Source organism: Aquarana catesbeiana, linkage group LG04 (assembly GCF_042186555.1).
Source record: "Aquarana catesbeiana isolate 2022-GZ linkage group LG04, ASM4218655v1, whole genome shotgun sequence".
In the NCBI taxonomy this organism is placed as follows: domain Eukaryota; kingdom Metazoa; phylum Chordata; class Amphibia; order Anura; family Ranidae; genus Aquarana; species Aquarana catesbeiana.
The window spans coordinates 648701268-648723924 of NC_133327.1; the positions used below are offsets into that span (position 1 = coordinate 648701268).

General features: G+C 42.5%; 1 long non-coding RNA gene across 1 annotated transcript in view; it reads right to left on the bottom strand.

Moving 5' to 3' along the window:
• LOC141141612 (uncharacterized) overlaps window positions 1-22657 on the bottom strand; it is a 285847-nt gene that overhangs the window by 95593 nt on the left and 167597 nt on the right. Inside the window, exon 2 of the long non-coding RNA XR_012244163.1 lies at window positions 3184-3266. This is a non-coding gene — a long non-coding RNA (uncharacterized lncRNA). The remainder of the gene's footprint in view (window positions 1-3183; window positions 3267-22657) is intronic.

Below are 22657 nucleotides of genomic sequence, written 5' to 3' on the forward strand. Positions count from 1 at the left end.
ATGTCAAATTCACTCCAGTCTAAAATGTACTGGGATGGTGCACATAACCCCCTTGACAAAAATAACTTCACATCGGAAGCCCCCAAGGTCCTCCTATCACATCAGAGTTCCCCTATACATCCGAGGCTCTCATCACATAGGAGCACCCTAATCACACAGTTCCCCCATCACAGATCCCCCCAATCACACTGTCCCCCCATCGCAGGCCCTTATCCAAGGCAAACTAAGAACCCAAATGGCACTCCAAGGTGCCACAGCAACCTGGTTGAAAAACACTGAGCTAGACAAATTTACAGGTGCAGTCCACATGCCCCATTTAACAAACATCCTTTTGTCCTTAATGGCTAGGTAGGGCTAGGAGCACATACCTCCATGATTCTGATCATCACCTAGTGCAGGATTTCTTAATCAGGGTTCCATGGAATCCTAGGGTTCCTCCAAAGGTTGCTAGGGGTTCCTTGAGCAATCAGTAATTTCTGCCTCAGATAAGTTCCCACTGACACCACTGATCTTTTTAGCTATCTGTAAGGGGGTAATTATTTCCACAAGTGTAGGGAGTTATATTCCCACTGACCATCACACTAATATATCATGAGTTGTAGATATAGTAATTTTTTGGAGGGGTTCCCTGAGCCTGGAAAGTTATTTTAAGGGTTCCTTCAATCCACTGTGTTGGAAAAGTTGAGAAAGGCTGAACAAGGGGGTACAGGTAATGCTAAAGCATTCATATGCTCATCACCCAGCATCAAGAAGGTGCAAGTCTTCATTGAGCATTGACAGGCAAAGCCAGACCACTATAACTTCTGCATTAGGTCTAGAGACCTGTGTGCAGTCATCACCTAGGGGGGACATACAGCACCAAAATCCTGTCTTCATTCATCACACAGTAGAGACAGGCAACACTAGCGACCTGTGTGCAGTCATTGCTCAGTAGGGACAGGCAGAATCAGAATCCTGTATTTATTCATCACCAAGCAGGGACAGGCAGCATTAGAGACCTGTGTCTCAGACAGTGCTGGACTACCATGTGTACTCATCACTAGTACTAGAGTTCTTTGTTCAGCTAACATCTAGCAGGAACAGGTATCACTAGAGTACTGCGTCATACCTCCCAACTTTTTGAGATGGGAAAAAGGGACACCTATTAGCAAAAGTATGTAGGCATAGGACACACCCCCTGCCACGCCCATTTAAAAGAGGATTATACCAAAATAATGATTAGTTACAGTGCCTTGAAAAAGTATTCATACTGCTTGAAATTTTCCACATTTTGTCATGTTACAACCAAAAACGTAAATGTATTTTATTGGAATTTTACGTGATAGACCAACACAAAGTGACACATAATTGTGAAGTGGAAGGAAAATGATTAATGGTTATCAAAATTTTTTACAAATATATATATGAAAAATGTGGCCTGCATTTGTATTCAGCCCCCTTTACTCTGAAACATCTAACTAAAATCTAGTGGAACCAATTGCCTTCAGAAGTCACCTAATTTGGTAAATATAAATAGCGTCCACCTGTGTGTAATTTAATCTCAGTATAAATACAGCTGTTCTGTGAAGCCCTCAGAGGTTTGTTAGAGAACAGACAGCATCATGAAGGAACACACCAGACAGGTCAGGGATAAAGTTGTGGAGAAGTTTAAAGCAGGGTAAGGTTATAAAAAAATATCCCAGGCTTTGAGCACTGTTCAATCCATCATGCGAAAATGGAAAGAGTATGGCACAAATGCAAACCTACCAAGACATGGCCGTCCACCTAAACTGACAGGCCGGGCAAGGAGAGCATTATTCAGAGGAGCAACCAAGAGGCCCATGGTAACTCTGGAGGAGCTTCAGAGAACCACAGCTCAGGTGGGAGAATCTGTCCACAGGACAACTATTATGCCGCGTGAACACGATCGGACATTCCGACAACAAAACCGTGGATTTTTTCCGAAGGATGTTCGCTCAAACTTGTCTTGCACACACACAGTCACACAAATGTTATCGGAAATTCCGAACGTCAAGAAAGCGGTGATGTACAACACGTATGACGGGACTATAAAAAGGAAGTTCAATAGCCAGTGTGCCACCCTTTGGGCTCCTTCTGCTAATCTCGTGTTTATCTCATGTTAGTAGAAGTTTGGTGAGAGACAATTCGCGCTTTTCAGCCTCGTGCTTTTCAGTTCGTTACTACTTGTCAGTTTGTGCTTGTGGGTTCGAATCTGTTCTTGTTGTCAGTTCCTTCCTGTCTTTCAGTGCGTTCTCTTTAATAGTTCGTATCTGTTTTTCAGTGCGTTCTTGTCCACCCCTTTCTGATTTTCAGCTTCTTCTCCTCAGGTTCTTTCTGATTTTCAGTGCGTTCTGTTAGTTTGTCCTGACCCGCCAACCGTTTTCTAGCCATGTTGCGGGTACGTACTCATCGTAGAGTTCGTGCTGTGCGAGTGCTTGGTGCTGGAGTTCTTGCTTTGACCCAAGTCCAGTCCATGAACAGGGTGAGGAGGAGTTCATGGACGAAGAATTGGTTGCTACAGCGTGACCAATTCTCTCATATGCCTTTGTTGCGGGAGATCTGGGAGAATAATGTATATATGGAAAAGTGCAGCGCTAATTAAGTATATAAGTGAAATTGTTAAATGACTGAATACCTGCATTTACACAACACATAAATACTAAAGAAAATAATTCAAAACAGTTATATTCCTTCCACAATATGTGAAATACAATGAATCTCACTGTGTTGGTTTTGTGTCTGCATCAATCACAAGTGTTAATAACAATCGTGAGTATAGACAACTATTTGAAAAGTCCAAAACATAAAAGTGTAGTCCAAAAAACAAATGCAACCACCGGTGTGACCCTTTAGAGTAGAAGGATAGCTGAAAACACCACCGCCATTGATAGGAGGAGGCTTACCAGAAATCGTTGACTTGAAGAGGCATATAACCCCCAAGTCAAAAAAGGCTTGTTAATCGGTGAACCCAATGGGTAAAACTGGTCCTGGATCCAAAACGGTTCATCAACATCAACGAGCCAAGTCATCAATGGAATGCAGAAGATGTATACCGTAATTTCATGTAGAGGACAGAGGCTCGGTAACCACGTAACATGCGTAATATAATGAAAAAAACTTGCATAGCATGATACCGTTTTAAAAGTAGTATTTAATAAAAAACGTTTAAAAATTAACACTCACATTTAGATGGTCGTAAATAAGCTTATCGTACATAGGTACAGGTAAACGAGCGATGCATGTAGGTAGGTCCATTTTCAGGAGATCTTGAGAAAAAAAACAAAAGTAGATCACTATAAAAAAAAAATAAAGATTATTCTGGAGATCTTGCTAAAAAAAACAAACAAAAACAAAGATAATATCTATGTATAATATAATATATAATATATGATAATATCAGCAAAGCAACTTCATTATTCTAGCATTATAAAGAAGAAGAGAATGCGCTGCATTGAAAGATTTAAAAATTTGCAGCGTGACGAATGTGCTATCTCCATTACGAACGCTAGTTTTACAAGACCAAACGCTTCCGTCTCGTACTTGAATCCGAGGATGCGTGGAATTTGGTGCGTCGGACTTGTGTACACACGCTCAGAATTTCCGACAACAAGTTTTGTTGTTGGAAATTCCGACAGCAAATGTCCGATGGAGCATACACACGGTCGGAATTTCCGACAACAAGCTCACATCGAACATTTCCCGTCAGAAATTCCGAAAGTGTGTACGCAGCATATTTTTGTTAAAAAAATCGCAATAAGCGTTTATTGATTGGTTTGCGCAAAAGTTATAGCATCTGCAAAATAGGGGATAGTTTTATGGCATTTTTATTTTTTTTTTTTTTATTTATGGCGGCGATCTGCGATTTTTATCGTGACTGCGACATTATGGTGGACAGATCGGACACTTTTGGAGTTATTTTGGGACCATTCACATTTATACAGGGATCAGTGTGATTAAAAATGCACTGATTACTGTGTAAATGTGACTGGCAGTGAAGGGTTTAACCACTAGGTGGAGCTGCAGGGGTTAAGTGTGTCCTAGGGAGTGATTCTAACTGTGGGGGAGCTGGGCTACGTGTGTCACGGCACTGATCACCGATCCCGATCACAGGGAGCTGTGATCAGTGTCCTGTCACTAGGAAGAATGGGGAAATGCTTGTTTACATCAGCATTTCCCTGTTCTTCCTCTCCATGAGACGATCGCGGGTATCCCCGCGGACATCGAGTCCGCGGGACCCGCGATCACGCTCACGGAGCTCGCAGCGGGCGCGCGCGCGCCCACAATGCCGCGTCTGAAAGGGCAACATGCAGGTACGTTAATATGCCTGTATGTGCCCTTCTGCCGACGTATATTTGCGTGAGCTGGTCGGCAAGGGGTTAAACCAATGATGGGGCACTATTCCTCCCAATGATACCAATGATGGGGCACTGTTCCTCCCATTGATAAATGATGGGGCACTATTCCTCCCAATGATAGCAATGATGGGTCACTATTCCTCCCAATGATACCAATGATGGGTCACTATTCCTCCCAATGATACCAATGATGGGGCACTGATACCAACGATCCCTCCCCCTCTAATATCAAATGTGGGATTGTTTATTCCCAATGATGCCAGGAAAATTTCCACTCCCAGTGGCCACAGTCCGGCCACCCTAAATTCTGAAGTACAATAAACTGGTCCTTTGTTTAGAAAGTTTGGAGACCCCTGGTTTAGAAGGAAATCAATTTTTGTTGAGTGCAAGTTGGAACTATGATTTGATCAAAAATAAAGCATGCATGGCAACGCGGAAAATTTTACTAAATACAACTTTACTTTCCAATGGAATCTACAAAAAAATAATAATGCAAATTCGATGTGTGTGGCATACCTCAGATATGTTCTCATTCTCCACCCTTCTCGTTCTCATGTGGTTTGCTAGGGAAGGAAGGGGCGGCTGTACAGTTTGCCCCACTTTTTTTTTATTTGAAAAATGTAATTTCCCATCCAGTGTTGAGGTAATGAAATTTCCTAGAACATTGTATAATAACAGCTGAGGAACAGGAATTTTTGCCCTGCAGTGTCTGATCACGACAGTTGGAGAGCGCACAGTACACACATGCTAAGAATGATTTTTGCTCCCCTATTATTGTGAAATCTGCTTGTATCTGGCTCCAAGGAACAGACCATAAGACCAGAAAAAACAAACAAATCATGCACTCATGCATTGGTAGCTCCAGCACTGGAGACAGAACTGACATATGACAACATTCAAACCCTCATTTGCTTGGCAAGCTAATAGCAGGGCAATAACAGAAATAATTGTTTGCAGAATGTTACTCAGAAAGTAGACAGAGGCATTCTAATCAATAGCAAACTGAAAGGGATTTTTTTTTTATAGTACAGAAAAACTGATTTCAATTACAATTATTTTGATGGATTTTTTTAAAGATGATCTATATGTTTTTTTACTAAGTTTTTAATATTTATGTATTCTTTTCACTAAAAGATTAAACATTTTATTAAAGCATATTTGTATGTCTTTTTACTGCTTTTTTATTTGCCAATACGGGGTCCATGTTAAAGTGCAACTAAAAATAGAATCCTTTTCTTGGAGTACATCACGGGACACAGAGTCACAGTGATTACTGTATGGATTATATAGGCACCTTTAGGTGATGGATGCTGGCACACCCTAGACAGGAAGTTTAACTCCCTATATAACCCCTTCTCTTACCGGGAGTACCTCAGTTTTGTAGCAAAGCAATACACGTGTAACCAGAAAGAGGGGAGGGACCTCTGTGTCCCGTGATGTACTCCAAGAAAAGGATTTTACAGGTAAGCTGTTATAAAAATCCTATTTTCTTTATCGTACATCACGGGACACAGAGCCACAGTAATTACTCTATGGGGTGTCCCAGACCAATGCTATCTGAGCTGAGGGAGACACAAACAAAAGTAGGGTACAATCAGACCTGAGGACCTGTACTGCTGCCTGCAGCACACTGCGCCCAAAAGAGATATCCTCATGCCTTCTTACATCCACCTGATCTGGTGAATGCATGGACTGAAGACCAAGTTGCAGCCTTGCAGATTTGAGCCATGGAGGCTTGGTGATACACTGCCCACGAAGCACTAACAGCCCTGGTGGAGTGCACTTTGATTTGAAAAGGTGGAACTTTCTTCTTCAAACCATAAGCTTAAATAATTACTTGCCGAATCCACTTAGCAATAGTAGATTCCCATGCTGCCTGTCCTTTTCTAGAACCTTCAGGCAACACAAACAAAACGTCAGTTTTTTTAATCTGAACAGTTGCCTCCAAATAGATTTTGGCTGCTCTCACTACATCCAGAGAATGTAGTGATTTTTCTTCCGTAGAACAAGGTTCTGGGAAAAATGAAGGTAGAACAATATCCTGGTTTAGATGAAAACCTGAAGCCACCTTCGGCAGAAAGCTAGGATGAGGACGCAATACTACTCTATACTTGTGAATAATTAAATATGGCTCTTTACAAGAAAGAGCAGACAATTCTGGTACCCTTCTTGCAGAAGATATGGCTACCAGAAGAACTAGCTTCCTTGTCAAAAGGACCAAGGGAATATGTTTTATCAGCTCAAAAGGCTGTTTCTGTAATGCCGACAGAACTAAATTCAAGTCCCAAGGGTTCAGGGGTGACCTAACCAGTGGATTCAGCCGCATTACCCCCTGTATAAAGCCACGGACCAAAGAATGCAAAGCAAGGGGTCGTGGAAACAATACTGATAAGGCCGAGACCTGGCCTTTGATAGTACTCAAGGCCAGCTTCATCTCTAACCCCATTTGAAGAAAGGCAAGGATTCTAACTATGACATACTTTCTGGGATGCCAACCCCTGGATTCACACCAGGAAACATATGCCTTCCAGACTCTATAATAAATGACTCTGAAAGCTGGCTTCCTTGCATTAATCAATGTAGATATCACTGTGCCTAAAAGCCCACGATTCTTCAGAATGTGGGTTTCAATAGCCAAACCGTTAAATTTAGCGTTTGTATGGTAGGATGGAACACTGGTCCCTGCAAAAGCAGGTTTGGACAAGGTGGTAGGGTCCATGGGTCCCCTACTGCCATCTTTACCATCTCTGCATACCAAGATCTTCTGGACCACGCTGGGGCCACAAGCACCACCGACTTCCTTTCCTGCTTGATCCTGCGAAGACACCATGGTAGAAGCAGAATAGGAGGGAATGCATACATCAGTGAGAACTGATCCCTTGAGATCACCAACGCATCTGTTCCGCATGCAGATCTACATCCTGATCCCCCATCTCTGGCATATAGCCAGGAAGATGGGGTGAAGGGACCATTCCCCTGGGAACAACTGCTGGTTGTATACCGCCTGCCAATTCTCTATCCCTGGAATGAAGATTACCGATATGCACGGCACATGCTTTTCTACCTAGGCTAGGATATGGTTTACCTCTCCCTGGGCTGCATAACTTCTGGTGCCCCCTTGGTGATTGATATAAGCCACTGCTGTGGCATTGTCGGACTGAATTCTGACAGGACAATTCCGCAACCTCAATGTCCGGGCCTTTAGGGCTAGGCGTGCTGCCCAAATCTCTAGAATGTTGATGGGCAGGGTCTGGCTTCTGTTGTTACCACCTTCCAGGTAACTGGTAAGAAGGATTTCCCCTTCTGCGGATTCTTGGATATCCTCCACCAACCGAGGCTCTGGCACACCTTTAGCGACAGACGCATTAGAAAGTCTAGCGCTTGGACCTTCTTGTTCCAAGCAGATAGGATACTGTTTTGCAGCAGTCTTGAATGAAACTGAGCATAGGGAACCGCTTCGAATGAAGCCATCATTTTTCTCAACAACCTCATGCAAAGGCGAATAGAAGGACCCTTCTTTGCCTCGACCACCTGAACCAGCTAATTTATGGAGCTGATCTTTGCCTGGGGCAAAAATACCCTCTTCTGGGCTGTATCTACGACCAGACCCAAGTACTCTAGTCTTAATGGTTTTAAAGAAGATTTCTCTAGGTTGAGAACCCAACCTAAGTATTCCAGGTAGTTGATTGTGGTGACCACGCTTTGGTCTAAGTGGGCTACCGACCTGTCTATCAAGAGCGGGTTGACTAGATATGCTACAATTGTTATACCTTGAGTCCTTAATCTGGCCAGAGGAAGGGCCAGAAGTTTTGTAAACACCCCAAACAGCCTTTCACAGCGGAAAGGAAAAACAGCCAGGAGCTTTTTGCATGGCGCTTCGGCTGACCAACTTTTCAACCATAAGATTCTACGCATATGTACCAACCCAAGCATAAGGTGAGAGGTTTAAAGAATAGAATCTCTGATTGCGTCAATTGCAAAACACAAAGCCCCTGGCAGCTCGGCTAATTTCTGGGCCTGCTGTTCAGGGAAAACCTTGAGCACCTGTCTCAAATGATCTCTCAGGGATTGACATACCCCAGTTGCCGCCACTGCAGGTTGAGCTACTGAACCTGCCAGAGAAAAAATGTTTTTTAACAGGAATTCAAATTTTTTATCAGTTGGATCCCTAAGCATTTGTGCATTGTCAACTTGACAAGTCAAACTTTTATTCAGAGAGGATATAGCAGCGTCAATTGCTGATATACGCTACATCTTAGTAAATTTTTCCTCCATAAGATAAAGTGTTGAAAACTTTTTAGGAGGGAAAAAATGCTTATCTGGGTGATCCCACTCAGAATACACAAGCTTTTCCAGCAATAAATAGACAGGAAAGGCACGCAAAGCTTGAGGAGGCTTTAGTGAACCCAAACAAGAAGTGGGCTTTTTAACCGACTCCGTTAAGGGAAGCTTAAATGTGGAGCGGACCATTTCAGTAAGAGATTACACCAGCAATTTCTCAGCTTGTGAAGCTGAAGAAGGTCCTTCCCCACTTGATCCCTCGGAAGAGGAGTCATCAGTCTCTTCATGGTCCCCTGAGGGGGATTCATCTTCCCCCTCTCACTGTTTCTCTGTTTGAGGGTCCTGGGTGGTAGAAGGGGACCTAATGCGTTTTCTTCCACTCTGTGAAGATGCAATTAAAGCCGCTAACCTTTCCTCCAATCCAATCAAGGCTGAGGAGAAAACCTCCTCAATAATATAGACAGGGGCTGAAATGTCGGAAGCAATTGCAACCCCTGACAACCCGATGGCTCACTCTGATCAGCCTCGCTAGGCCTTTCGGGGGGGATGGTGTTGCAGGGGGAGGGTCCTCAGAGCCTGAGGGAGATACCTTTGAGCCCTTGTTTTTTGGGGTATTTGTACCTCCCCTTCTGCTAAGCACAAATGCTGAGGTACTATAAAAAATGCACCTACTGCTGAGCAAATAGTCCAGCAACTGCTATTAATGCTCAGCCTGATGCTAAGTAAATGTGCCCTTGGAATGTTCTATCACCAACACTCACATGCCCCCGTCTGCTCTGTGTCCCTCCGTTAGCTGAATTGCACTTATATCTAACACAGCCCTGCGTTGTGAACGTCTAAGGCACGTAAACGCCCCCCTAATCCCCGCCCCCCTTTCTCCGACTTTCCACCCCCCACTTTTTTCAAAAGAGATTGCTTTCCCGTGCAAGCGGGCCTCTGATCCGACCGGTTCGGCATGTGGGGGGGTGGGGTGGAGGAGAGGAGGAGAGCCGATGGAAGAGAACCGCCATGCTATGGCGGTGGCAGCGGGAGCGTCGCGGCATACCGCCAACTGGTCCATGCTCCCTTGGCCTCCTGGAGAGAGAGAAATACTCCTGTCCAGGTGGGGATGTTTAAAAGAAAAGCCTCCCTTCCAACATCTTACCTGAGGCTTGGGACTGGAAGAAGCATGCAGCTTGTACTGACAAAGAGCGAGACTGACAAGCATGGAACAGGTACATGCTCTTGACAGCCCCTGGTGGCGACTTTAGACATGACAACATTTACTTAAAGGAGAAAACCCATAAGTATTAAAAAATTCCTTAGGAACCTCCACTTACCTTATCCTGCTGCAGGGCTGAGGTAAACCAGACAGGCCCAATCTTCACCTCTCACGGTGGGCTCCATTAAAAAACCTTCAAGGACTGGGGCCCCTTTTTATCGGGTGTTCCACACCCTTGGACCCGTAAAGCACCCCACCATGAAATATGGCTGAAAAAACCAAAGCACTGGATCCTGGGGTCCAGCTCCCTAAAAAGAGAAGTGTTACAGGCAAAACCTCGCTTCTTCCGACACAAGGCCCAGGTACCATTCAATTTGGCCTAAAAAGACACTTTGAATGGATCAGGCTGCATGGCTTGCCCCAGCAAGGATTACTCCAGCGGAACTCAGCACAGCACAACTTTACTCGTGACCAACACCTAAAACACTGGCGAAAAAAATGAAGTACTCCCTATAGGGGAGGGGTTATATAGGGAGTTAAACTTCCTGTCTAGGGTGTGCTTAAAGGTGCCTATATAACCCATACAGTAATTATTGTGGCTCTGTGTCCCGTGATGTACGATAAAGAAAGGAAAACTTTTTTCTTAGTTTTGGATAGAGAGGGATTGGGTTTTTATTGCTGTCTGTGCCCCCATTAGGGAGATTCACCCTCTTTTTGTCTTGTGCACCATTATCATTGAAAGTGAAAGTAAAAGAAAATCCCAAATGTCAGAAAAGAGGGGAAATCTTCCATTGGGGACACAAGCTCTAGTGGACTGGGAGGGGGGGGATTCTCTTAATTTGCAGGGATTTCCTCTCACTTCTTGTTTTGTCTATGGGACAGGAAGTGAAGGTAAATCGCTACAATGGGACACAGATGACAAAAAAAAAACTGACAGGGATTATAACCCTCCCTTAACCACTTGCCCTCTTCATGACCAGGCCATTTTTTGCGATATGGCACTGCTTTACTTTAACTGACAATTTCGCGGTCGTGCTACGCTGTACCCAAATACAATTTATGTCCTTTTTTTCCCCCCACAAATAGAGCTTTCTTTTGGTGGTATTTGATCACCTCTGTGTTTGTTTTGTTTTTGGGCTATAAACAAAAATTTTGAAAAAAAAACAATGTTTCTTACTTTCTGCTATAAAACATATCCAATAAAAAAAATGGAAAAAATCAAACGTCTTCATCCGTTAACTCTTAACCGCTTGACGACCAAAAAGGGCATACAGGTACGTCCAGTTTAAGAAGCGGCACTGCTGGTGGTGTGCGCGCCTGGCGCATTCTCCGTGACCATGACCGCGGGTCCCGCAAACTCGATGTCTGCCGGGTGCCTGCGATCGTGTCACAGAGAGGTAGAACGGGGAGATGCTTTTGTAAACAAAGCATTTCCCCATTCTGCCTTGTCATGACAGAAATCACTGCTCTCTGTCATCAAGAGCAGTGATCGCTGTCATGTGTGTCGAAGCCCCCCCCAGTTAGAATCACTCCCTAGGACACATCACCCCCTAGTGGTTAACCTCTTCACTGCCAGTGTCATTTACACAGGTATTAATGCATTTTTATAGCACTGATCGCTGTATAAATGACAATGGTCCCAAAATAGTGTCAAAAGTGTTCAATCCGCCATAATGTCGCAGTCACAATGTCGATAAAATTCGCAGATCGCCGCCATTACTAATAAAAACAAAATAATAATAAAAATGCCATAAAACTATCCCCTATTTTGCGCAAACCAATCAATATACGCTTTTTACCAAAAATATGTAGAAGAATACATATCGGCCTAAACTGAGGAAAAAAAATGTTTTTTTAAAATATTTTTTGGGGATATTTATTATAGCAAAAAAGTGAAAAAATATTGCTTTTTTTCCAAAATTTACGCTCTTTTTTTGTTTATAGCGCAAAAAATAAAAACTGCAGAGGCAATCAAATACCACCAAAAGAAAGCTCTATTTGTGGGAAAAAAAGGACGCAGTGCCGAATCGCAAAAAGTGCTCTGGTCAGGAAGAGGGCAAATCCTTCTGGGGCTGAAGTGGTTAATGTAATAGTAATTGTTAAGCATGGATGAACAGTTAGACCACTTTACAGTTTAACATTTTAACAATTCTAGATTCCTTGTCAAAAACCCATTCTAACTGAGTAACTTAGGCTCGGTTCACACTGGGGCGACTTGGGATCCGACTTGTACGCCCTCAAGTCGCCCCAAGTCGCCCCAGAAAGAGATTCACATTTAAGTGAATGGGAGCATCTTAATAGACACTACTGAGGTCGCTCCGACTTCAGAGCGTACTCCCTGTACTACTTTGATCCGACTTTGATCCGACTTCAGCCTATTGACTATCATTGAAGTCGGATCGCCGTCTCGCATGATCCGACTTCGGCATGCGACTTGTGCTCAGATGATCTTGAGGGGGAACTCCGCGCCAAATTTTAAATAAAAATCCGGCATGGGTTCCCCCTCCAGGGGCATACCAGGCCCTTGGGTCTGGTATGGACCTTGAGGGAAACTCCCTACGCCGAAAAAACTGCGTGGGGGGTCCCCCCCAATCCATACCAGGCCCTTATCCGAGCACGCAGCCCTGCCGGACAGGAATGGGGGTGGGGACGAGCGAGCGCCCCCCCCCCCTCCTGAACCGTACCAGGCCGCATGCCCTCAACATGGGGAGGTTGGTGCCTTGGGGGAGGGGGCGTGCGGCCCCCCCACCCCAAAGCACCTTGTCCCCATGTTGATGAGGACAAGGGCCTCTTCCCGACAACCCTGGCCGTTGGTTGTCGGGGTCTGCGGGCGGAGGGCTTATCGGAATCCGGGAGCCCCCTTTAATAAGGGGGCCCCCAGATCCCGGCCCCCCACCCTATGTGAATGAGTATGGGGTACATCGTACCCCTACCCCTTCACCTAGGGAAAAAGTGTCAATTCAAAAAAAAAACACTACATAGATTTTTAAAGTATTTTATTAGACAGCTCCGGGGGTCTTCTTCCGACTTCGGGGGTCTTCTCCGCGCTCTCCGGGTCTTCTGCCGGGCTGCTCCGCTATTTTCTGCTCTTTTGCCGCTCTTTTGCTATAGCGGAGGAGCCCGGTCTGCTGCCTTCTTCTCTTCGGGGGTCCTATCGTGTGTACAGGGCATTAGTGACACTTTTTTGGGGAGCAGTGACACTAATACAGTGATCAGTGCTAAATATATGCACTGTCACTGTACTAATGACATTGGCAGGGTTAACATCAGGGGCAATCATAGGGTTAAATGTGTTCCTAGGGAGTGCTTACTAACTGCGTGGGGGGTGCTTGTACTGTGGGAAGGCCGAGATCCATGTTCCTGCTTAGCAGAAACACAGGATCACTACATTCCCTTTTCAGGGAATGGCGATCTACCTTGTTTACATAGGCAGACCACCGCTCTGCTTCTCTCTGGAACAATCGTCTGGTTCCGGCAGACATCACGTCTGTTGGAACCATTGATTGGCTCCTGCTGTGTCCAATCACAGCGGGAGCGTATGCATCCCAGACCCCGAAGTGAGGGATCACGTACATGTACGTCATCCTTTGCAGAGGAGCCGCTTTTCCACCGTATATATACAGTGCAATCTATTGTCTATAGTTTTACTTTAAGAAAACTCCCCTCTTCCACAACCACTCATATACCAACCCCCCTACCATTTAAGCATTAACCGCTTCCCAAGTGCCCCACGCAGATATACTACAGCAGAAGGGCACGTACAGGCAGATTAATGTACCTGTGCGTTGCCCTTTAAGAGGCAGCTCGCGGGCGCGCCCCCAGGAGCTCCGTGACCGCGATCACGAGTCCCGTGATAAACAAGCATCTCCCCGTTCTGCCTAGTGACACTGTCACTGATCTCTGCTCCCTGTGATCGAGAGCGGCGATCAGTGTAGTGTCACACACAGCCCCTCCCCCCACAGTTAGAAACACTTCCTAGGACACACTTAACCCCATACAGCGCCACCTAGTGGTTAATCTCTTCACAGTCAGTGACATTTTTACAGTAATCAATGCAATTTTTTAGCATTGATCGCTGTATTAATGCCAATGGTCCCAAAAATGTGTCAAAATCGTCCGATGTGTCCGCCATATTGTCGCAGTCATGATAAAAATCGCTCATCGCCGCCATTACTAGTAAAAAAAAATTATCAATAAAAATGCCATAAAACTATCCCCTATTTTGTAGACGCTATAACTTTTGCGCAAACCAATCAATAAACGCTTATTGTGATTTTTTTTACCAAAAAATGTAGAAAAATATGTATCGGCCTAAACTGAGGGAAAAAAAAAGTTTTTTATAATATTTTTTGGGGATATTTATTATAGCAAAAATAAATAAAAAGTAAAAAATAGTGCATTTTTTTCAAAATTGTCGCTATTTTTTTGTTTATAGCGCAAAAAATAAAAACCGCAGAGGTGACCAAATACCAAATACATTTCGTCATCACAGTGGTCAAAAGCTAACATCAATTTGACCCCATTGATGACAAGAAAACAAATGTTCTTGAAACTAAAAAACAAAATTCTACTAGTATATGGCCAGCTTTAGACTTCTACTTCTACTTTTTTACAGGCTAGCAGGTAAATGTCCTGGGAAATTTTCAGTTTTTTTGTGATTTAGACTGACTTATCTCTGGCTTTCACATCTCTGGGTGTGACGTCACCATCCTCCAAGGAGGATTCCAGTGGAATGCAGAGCAGGCCAAATCTCGAAAGAAGAAACTCTAGTCCAGTCCATTGCAAGAGCATCTTCTTGTGAGATTTGGCCTGTATATATGTATTCCCCAGGATCTAGCCAAAAAAGAAAAATTATATCTTCACTGCAATTGGAGGATAAGAGTAAGGTATGTGCATATCTAAGTTTCTTCTTCCCAAGTACATTTTGAAATTGTTAAAAGCAGGTGATTTTTAAAGGGGCAGAAGGCTAAGCAGCGTATGCGGACCTTACATTTTTCTGTAAAACTTAAAGTGTTTGTAAACCTCTGAAAAGAAAATGAACAAAGCATAGCCCTCTATAGTATGTACTAGCATCAAACCAAAGCACCAGTGTGATTTCTGCCTGCTTTGTCATTTCTCTGTGTAGCAAAGTCCCTGGGGCCCTTGAAGCCCAATGGTGACCTCCAGAGTTAAGGACAGCTGATATTCTTCAGTGTAGAGTGGGTTACAAGGCATGGTGGGTGTAATGCAAGATGAACAGGTGGGCACCAGAAACTTTTTTTGAATGCAAAGAGATTTATTGTCTCATAAACAGAACTGTGGGGGAGAGGGTTAGGATCAGGACACCCTTAGGTAGATGCAATGTTAATTGGCAGACTCTGAGACTTCTATAGGTAGACAGCTATACAGGTGAAGGCCTCCAGCCGGACACCACTTCTGTATAGGTAGGACCACTGTTTCCTATGGCAACAATCCTGTAGCTGTTACTAACAGTAAAGGTATTCAACTTTCTGCAACATAAACTCTTCTCTTTAACCCACACTCACGCACTGTGGTTCTTCACTCAACAAGCTCCCAGTCTCTCTCACTAGACTTCAGATCCACTAGTCACTGGATCCCCTGAGCTCTTTCACTGTAGCACTTGGTATCTTCCTCAAGCGTCACCCCCTCTTCACCCCCTCTTCACTGCTGGGTCCCTGGCTTGGCACTCACAGATACTCCTCAAGGTTCACCCCTGCTGACACGTTAGGTCTCTGGCTTGGCACTCCACAAGTGTCACCTCTGCTGTCCTGCTGGGTCCCTGACTTGGCACTTGTTGATGCTTTCCCACTTCTTCATCCTCCCCGGTTAGCGAGAAGTCTCCTCCGGTACTGGCCTCAGCTCACTCACTGTGGTCTCTGGTGGCAAGGTGGGTGGTCCCTTTGTGACGACAGCTTCCCCTCTACCTCCGACCATGACAGGTTCCCCGGCCGGCGGAACCGCTACTTCTGGTTGGACTACAAGCCCGCAGTCCCAACCCAGCACTACTTCTGGATAGGCTCTCAGATAGCATAGCAGCCAGATGTCCCCAGGATAGGGCTTAGGTTTCTGGCCTAGCAGCACGGGGCAATACGACACACGTCCAACCAGACAGCTGTCCAGGTGGCACAGAACAGCGATCACCTGACTCCACCCAAATAAATAAGTTCTCCCAGCAGGCCAAGGGACCCAAGAAAATCGCTGCCCATTGGCTGAGACACCCCATTCATTCCTAATCTGTCCTTGCAATGCTCTTTTCCTATCTAATGTCACCAGATACCCGGCCATCTAGCAACAGAAGAGAGAAGTGCAGCAATTCCAGAATTAGGGTGAAATCAATTGACCTCCTATCAATTGGCCAAGGCAACTATCACTTGGTAAATAAATGTAATAGCAACCCTGCCTAAACATCAGGGCGCTACATCCCCCCCTGCCTACGAAAACTACGTCTCAGAGTTTGCAGAAAAATAATTTGATCTCTCAAGCCTGAGAGCAAATGTCCTGGCAAAAACTGGGATGGGTTAAGAAACAGGAAAAGAATAATAATAACAAACAATACATGTGGCGTACCACATGGAGTAAACATGTATAACATATACATGAGTGAATGGCAGTTCACACAGGGCAGATAAATATTAGACATTATATACAATTTTACGTGTGGCCTACCACCCAAACTGTTAAGGGAAAAATATAAACAGTAGCCTTATATCCTAACTATCTATTATATACAGTAGTAAAGGGCATGAATAGTTGGCATTATTATCCATGTTGGGTCACTGTCTCTCCTTGTCCAAGGAAGACGCGATGGGTGCAGGTACACCTGAAAGAGAAAGTAAAAAGCAATGCAAATGCATCCATGCCAAAAAACTGTCTTTTATTTAAGGATAGCAATCACATGAAGCCATTTATTATCACTTTTTTTGGATCCTTTTTAAATCATAATGAAAACAGAAATCACCCGAATAGCCCTAATAAAAGGTTTACACACCCTGGAATGTTTGGCCTTGGTATAGGCACAGAAGGTGGCACACACAGGTTAACCACGTCAGCCCCGGAAGAATTTACCCCCCTTCCTGACCAGAGCGTTTTTTGCGATTCGGCACTGCCTCGCTTTAACTGACAATTGCGCGGTCCTGCGATGTTGTACCCAAACAAAGTTTACGACCTTTTTTTCCCACAAATTGAGCTTTCTTTTGGTGGTATTTTATTGCCTCTGCGGTTTATGTTTTTTGTGCTATAAACAAAAAAAGAGTGACAATTTTGAAAAAAACACAATGGGGGTTATTTACTAAAGGCAAATCTACTTTGCACTATAAGTGCACTGCAAGTGCACTTGAAAGTGCACTGCAAGTGCACTTGGAAGTGCAGTCGCTGTAGATCTGAGGGGGACATGCAAGAAAAATAAAAAAAACAGCATGTTAGCATGCACATGATTGTATGATAAAATCAGCAGAGCTTCCCCTCATTTCAGATCTTCCCCTCAGATCTACAGCGACTGCACTTCCAAAAGCACTTTCAGTGCACTTTCAAGTGCACTTGTAGTGTAATGTGGATTTGCCTTTAGTAAATAAACCCTAATATTTTGTACTTTTTGCTATAATAAATATCCCCATTTTTTAAAAAAAAAAAAAGCTATTTTTTTTCTCAGTTCAGGCTGATATGTATTCTTCTACATATTTTTGGTAAAAAAAATTGCAATAAGCGTATATTAAAAGTGCTATGTGAGTGGATGCGCTGCTCCCATCTGTGCTCTCTATATTACCTGTGTATGTGCTATCTTAATAGCCTAATTTGGTTCACCATCCACCTAACAGGTTATATCTCATTTATACAATAATCATATGTTTGTATAATTCATCACATGTGAACAACAACTTAATCCAAATACTTTAAATCATATAAAAAGTCCAGTGACATATGTCACATAATGATAGACTCTTCTTCATATATGTTGCAAATCATCCGTTATAATTGCCGTGGGCGGCGTGCTCTTGTGTGTGGTATCAGATTAAAGTGACTTAGTGCTTCACCACCACCTGTGAGATTTGCCACTCACCAGATTAATCTTTAAAACTGCACCTTTGGTTCATTAACAGGGATAACCACTCCACTCAAAGGAAACTTTCTCCAATATCTATACCAGGTCCTCAATGTTCCTCATGCAAACGGATAAAAAACCATCATCGCGCAATAACGTTTAAAACCTTTATTCCATACATAAAAAACACTTTGCACTCACATTTCCAAGTGCCATTAGGCCGGCACCGAGCTTTTCCCGCAGTTAAGGACGGGTGGGCACTGCAGCCCGGTTCGTCTGGTGTGTGCTAGATGGTCTCCGTTACCGCTTACGTTCCCCCCTGTTTGCGTTCGCGTCCTCTCCAAACCCCGTTCGTTCCCGGTCACGTGGGTACGGTAATCTCCCAGCAGCCTCTACGCGTTTCGCAATCAAATTTGCGTCATCAGGAAGCTGCTGTGTGATTGGTTCTCATTCTATTTATGTTGTGTGCGGGCGGAAATTGTTTTGCCGCCATCTTGGATGTGGGAATTCCCTTAGTTCCGTTCTATTGGGGCTTTCTTTCTCTTAGCACCATTTTGCTTATGGGCAATTCTCCCATTCCGTGATTGTTCATTGCACCCGCTGTTTCCCCCCTCTACCATTGTTAATACTCATTCCAATTTACCTATTGTTATATTAGTTGTATATGAATGGTTATAAACTAACCCGTCCGTATCTGCTGGAGAGGCTCTCACATGTTAAAAAATACATAGATACATGGCCTTTGTTGGCCTTTATGTGCTTTAACTAAAAAAACTTTTTATGCACATTGTTATTCCATAATTGATTACCACTAGATCTGTAATATGGAACAGCAAATCCTTACCCTTTCTAAAATAATTTTTTACATAGCAACTATCCAGAAAATTAAATTAAATTAAAAATAAAAAATAAAATATAAAAATGAAAATAAAATTTAAATTAAAATAAAAATAAAAATAATATATAAAAATAATATAATAAAAAATAATAAATAAAATAAAATAAAGAAAAAAAGAAAAAATAAAAATAAATAAAAAATAAAGAAAAAATGACAAAAAATTGAAAAAATATGAAAAATATAATAAAAATAAAAATAAATAAAAATAAAAATAAAAATAAAAATGAAAAGATAAATAAAATAAAATAAAAGTAAAAATAAAAATAAAAATAAAAATAAAAATAAAATAAAATAAAATAAAAATAAAAATGAAATTGCTAAAAATGTGAAAATCTGATATAGAATGTAAATTGATTTTAGTAATTTTCCAAAAAACAGTTGATGTCTAGTTCCACGTTCAACCCCTGTGGCCTCATCGTGTCCATTTTGAATATCCAGTGGGTTTCGTTCTTTGAAACCTCCCTTCTCATGTTGGTGTTCCTCCAATTGCGTTCTATTCTGTCTATCCCATAAAATTTTAAATGTTGGGGGTTTCTGCCATGTATGTCCCTAAAATGTTTAGATACACTATGGTGTTTAAATCCTTTTTTAATATTTCTGACATGTTCGCCTATTCTAATTGACAAAGCTCTAGTTGTTCTGCCTACGTACTGTAGTCCACAACTGCACTCCAGTACGTAGGTGACATGTGTACTACTACAGGTTATCAACTTTTCTATTTTATATGTCTGCTTGTTGGTATTTGACCTAAAGTCTGTTATTTTTCTGTCTTTCTTATTGGTGGATCTACAGGCTTTGCACTTTCCGCATCTATAAAATCCCTTCTGATTAAAAAAATTTGACAAACTTTTGGGAGGGTCTGGTACATTTTTGACTATTTTGTCCCTGATCCTTCTTGCTTTTCTATATATAAATGTTGGTTTTCGGGGTAGTACTTTACTCAGTTGTGGGTCGCTACTGATGATGGGCCAGTTGTTCTTTATAATATCTTCTAATTCCTTATATTGAGTATTAAAACCCGTGATAAATGGTATATTGTTATCTTGGTTGTTTTTCTTTGTTTTGTTACTGAGAATTGCTTCCCTATCAATGTTAGCCACTTTTTCTCGTGTGTTCTCCAGTATACTCCTTTTATAACCTTTTTCTATGAACCTGTCTATCAGGATATTCGTCTGTCGGAAATAGTCCTCCATTTGGTCACAATTCCGTCTAATCCTGATAAACTGGCTCTTTGGAATGGATATTTTCCACTGGGGGTGGTGACAGCTCCCCATTGGTATGTACCCATTCCGGTCCGTTTCTTTGAAGTGTGTTCTGGTCCCAAGTGTGTTTTTATTTTTGTATATTTCTAAGTCCAAAAAATTAATTGTTTGTTGATGTACTGTAGCAGTGAATTTTATGTCATACTGGTTGCCACCAATATGCTGAATGAACTGTTCCAACTCTTCGTGGCTTCCCTTCCATATTATCAGGATATCGTCAATGTAGCGTTTGTATAGCAGCAAATGTGGCCAGCATCTTCCGTAAATTTCTTCCTCCTCCCATTTACTCAGGAAGATGTTGGCCACACTCGGTGCATACTTGTTCCCCATGCCTACCCCTTTAATTTGTCTATAGTATTTATGGTCGTGCCAGAAAAAATTATTCCCCATGGCCATTCTTAATCCCTCCAAAATAAACCTCCTTTGTTTTAATTTTAGGTCCGATAGGTTTTTCATTCCCCATGCTACTGCTGCCAGGGCATCGGTTTGTTTAATGTTGGTGTACAACGACTCCACATCTAGTGTTACCAATAGTGTGGAGTTGTCTACCTTTAGGTTTTTTAAATTGTTAATAACATCTTTACTGTCTTTAAGAAATGACTTCCCTTCTCCTGCTATAGGTTGGAGGAATACGTCTAGGTACTCTCCCAACCTAGAATGTATTGACTCAATGCCACTGATTATGGGTCTCCCTGGTGGCTTAGTTTTACTTTTGTGGATTTTGGGGACTTGGTATATCACTGGTATTCTTGGGGCCTCTGTCAATAAGTATCTTCCTTCTTTTTTGTTCAGGATTTTATCCGCTATACCCTTGTCTAGGTATTCTTTTAATTTCTTTTTTAACTCTCTGTTTGGATTCTTTTTGAGGGGTTGGTAGGTACTTGAATCCTTGACTAATCTTTCCAACTCTTTATAATAGTCTTCTTTTGTTAGGATCACTACACCCCCCCCCTTATCGGCCGGTCGTATTACTATGTTTTTCCTTTTTTCTAGTTTCCTTAATCCCTGCCATATTCTATCCTTACTACTTTTTGTTGGTTTAATGTTTCTTATCTCCTTTTCCACTAGCCTTTTGAACACCTCTATGTGTTGGTTAGTGGTAGACCTGGGGTTGAACGTGGATTTGTTCCTCAGCTTGCTATGTTTGTATACCGTATCGGTATGTTGATGTTGTGATTCTTCTTTTTCCAAAAAATATTTCTTTAAACTTAGTTTTCTGATAAACTTTTGTAAATCTATAAAAGCTTCAAATTGATTGAAAGTTGCCTTGGGTGCATATTTAATTCCACTGTCTAATACTAATAGTTCTTCCTGGGTAAAGGTTACATCTGTTAAATTAAAAATACCCTCCCCTAGTTTTCTCTTTTCCTTTTTGCCTCTCCCTCTACAGCCTCTTTTTCTCTTTGGTTTGTACTTTCTCCAGATTCTTGGGGGTTCCTGCTCCAACTCCCCCTGTTGGTTTGGAATACTGGCATGGGTGGTTTGTACGGTTCTCTCCAGTCCCGCCATTCCCCCTGCCACATAGGTGGGCCATAGTTGGGATTATAATTTGAATAATATCCCCTTCCTCTACCCCTGTACCCTCCTCTCCAAGGCCTGGAATATTGACCCAAAGGAGGAGGGTAGGTGGGTGGATTCATCGTTCGATTTTCGTGTTCGGGTTTTTTATTCACCTTTCTCTGATTGGTAGTTGGGGTGTGTGCTGACTTCCCAATTTCTCTTCTTATTAGATTTGCCTTTGGGGTACCTGGTGTGTCATTGGTTCCTTTGTCTGCATCTACATCCCTGATGTTCACCTCCTCATTCAGGGATGTGTTTGCAGAGTTGGTGGGTGTTTCCTCCTCCTGCCACCTATATACTTTCCCTTCTACATAATCTTTTTTGTCCCTTTGATATTTCTTAACTTTTTTGTTCTTTACTTCATTATCCAATTTAGTTAAAAACTCTTGTAGTTTTGCCACTCTAGTTTTATACTCATTTGTTTCTACATGTGGTATCATGTTATCCCTAATGGTGCCAATGGTGGATTCAATCTTTTTCAATTTGGTTCTCCTTCTTTCAATTATGATTTCTAACAATTTATTTTCACAACCATTGAAAAAATCAAACCAAGTTCTGGATAGATTTTCATCTATTATTCCATCATTGGGGCCTAAGTCCCATCTGAGCCTTCTTGGGGTGATTTTAGCCTCTCTATATTGATCCAATGTGTGGATATCCCACCATATTCTGATTTGCTTGTCCATGGCATTCTTTAAGTGTTTAAAGTTTTGCTCCAAGCTGAGTGCTGTGGTGTTATCATAATTATGGAAAAGTTCGCCCAGATCTAACTTGCGATTAGCTAGAAATGAGAAAACCTCCATGTTATGCTGCCCGTGAAAAAAATTATATATATATAAATATATATAGATAAAAAATTGTGAAAATATATGTGTCACTGGCGCAAAACCTATCCTATCCAAAAATAGTGTAAGTGGTATTTATAGCTGCTGCATCCAAAAAATATTTTTCAGAGAAAAATTAAATTAAAAGTGCTATGTGAGTGGATGCGCTGCTCCCATCTGTGCTCTCTATATTACCTGTGTATGTGCTATCTTAATAGCCTAATTTGGTTCACCATCC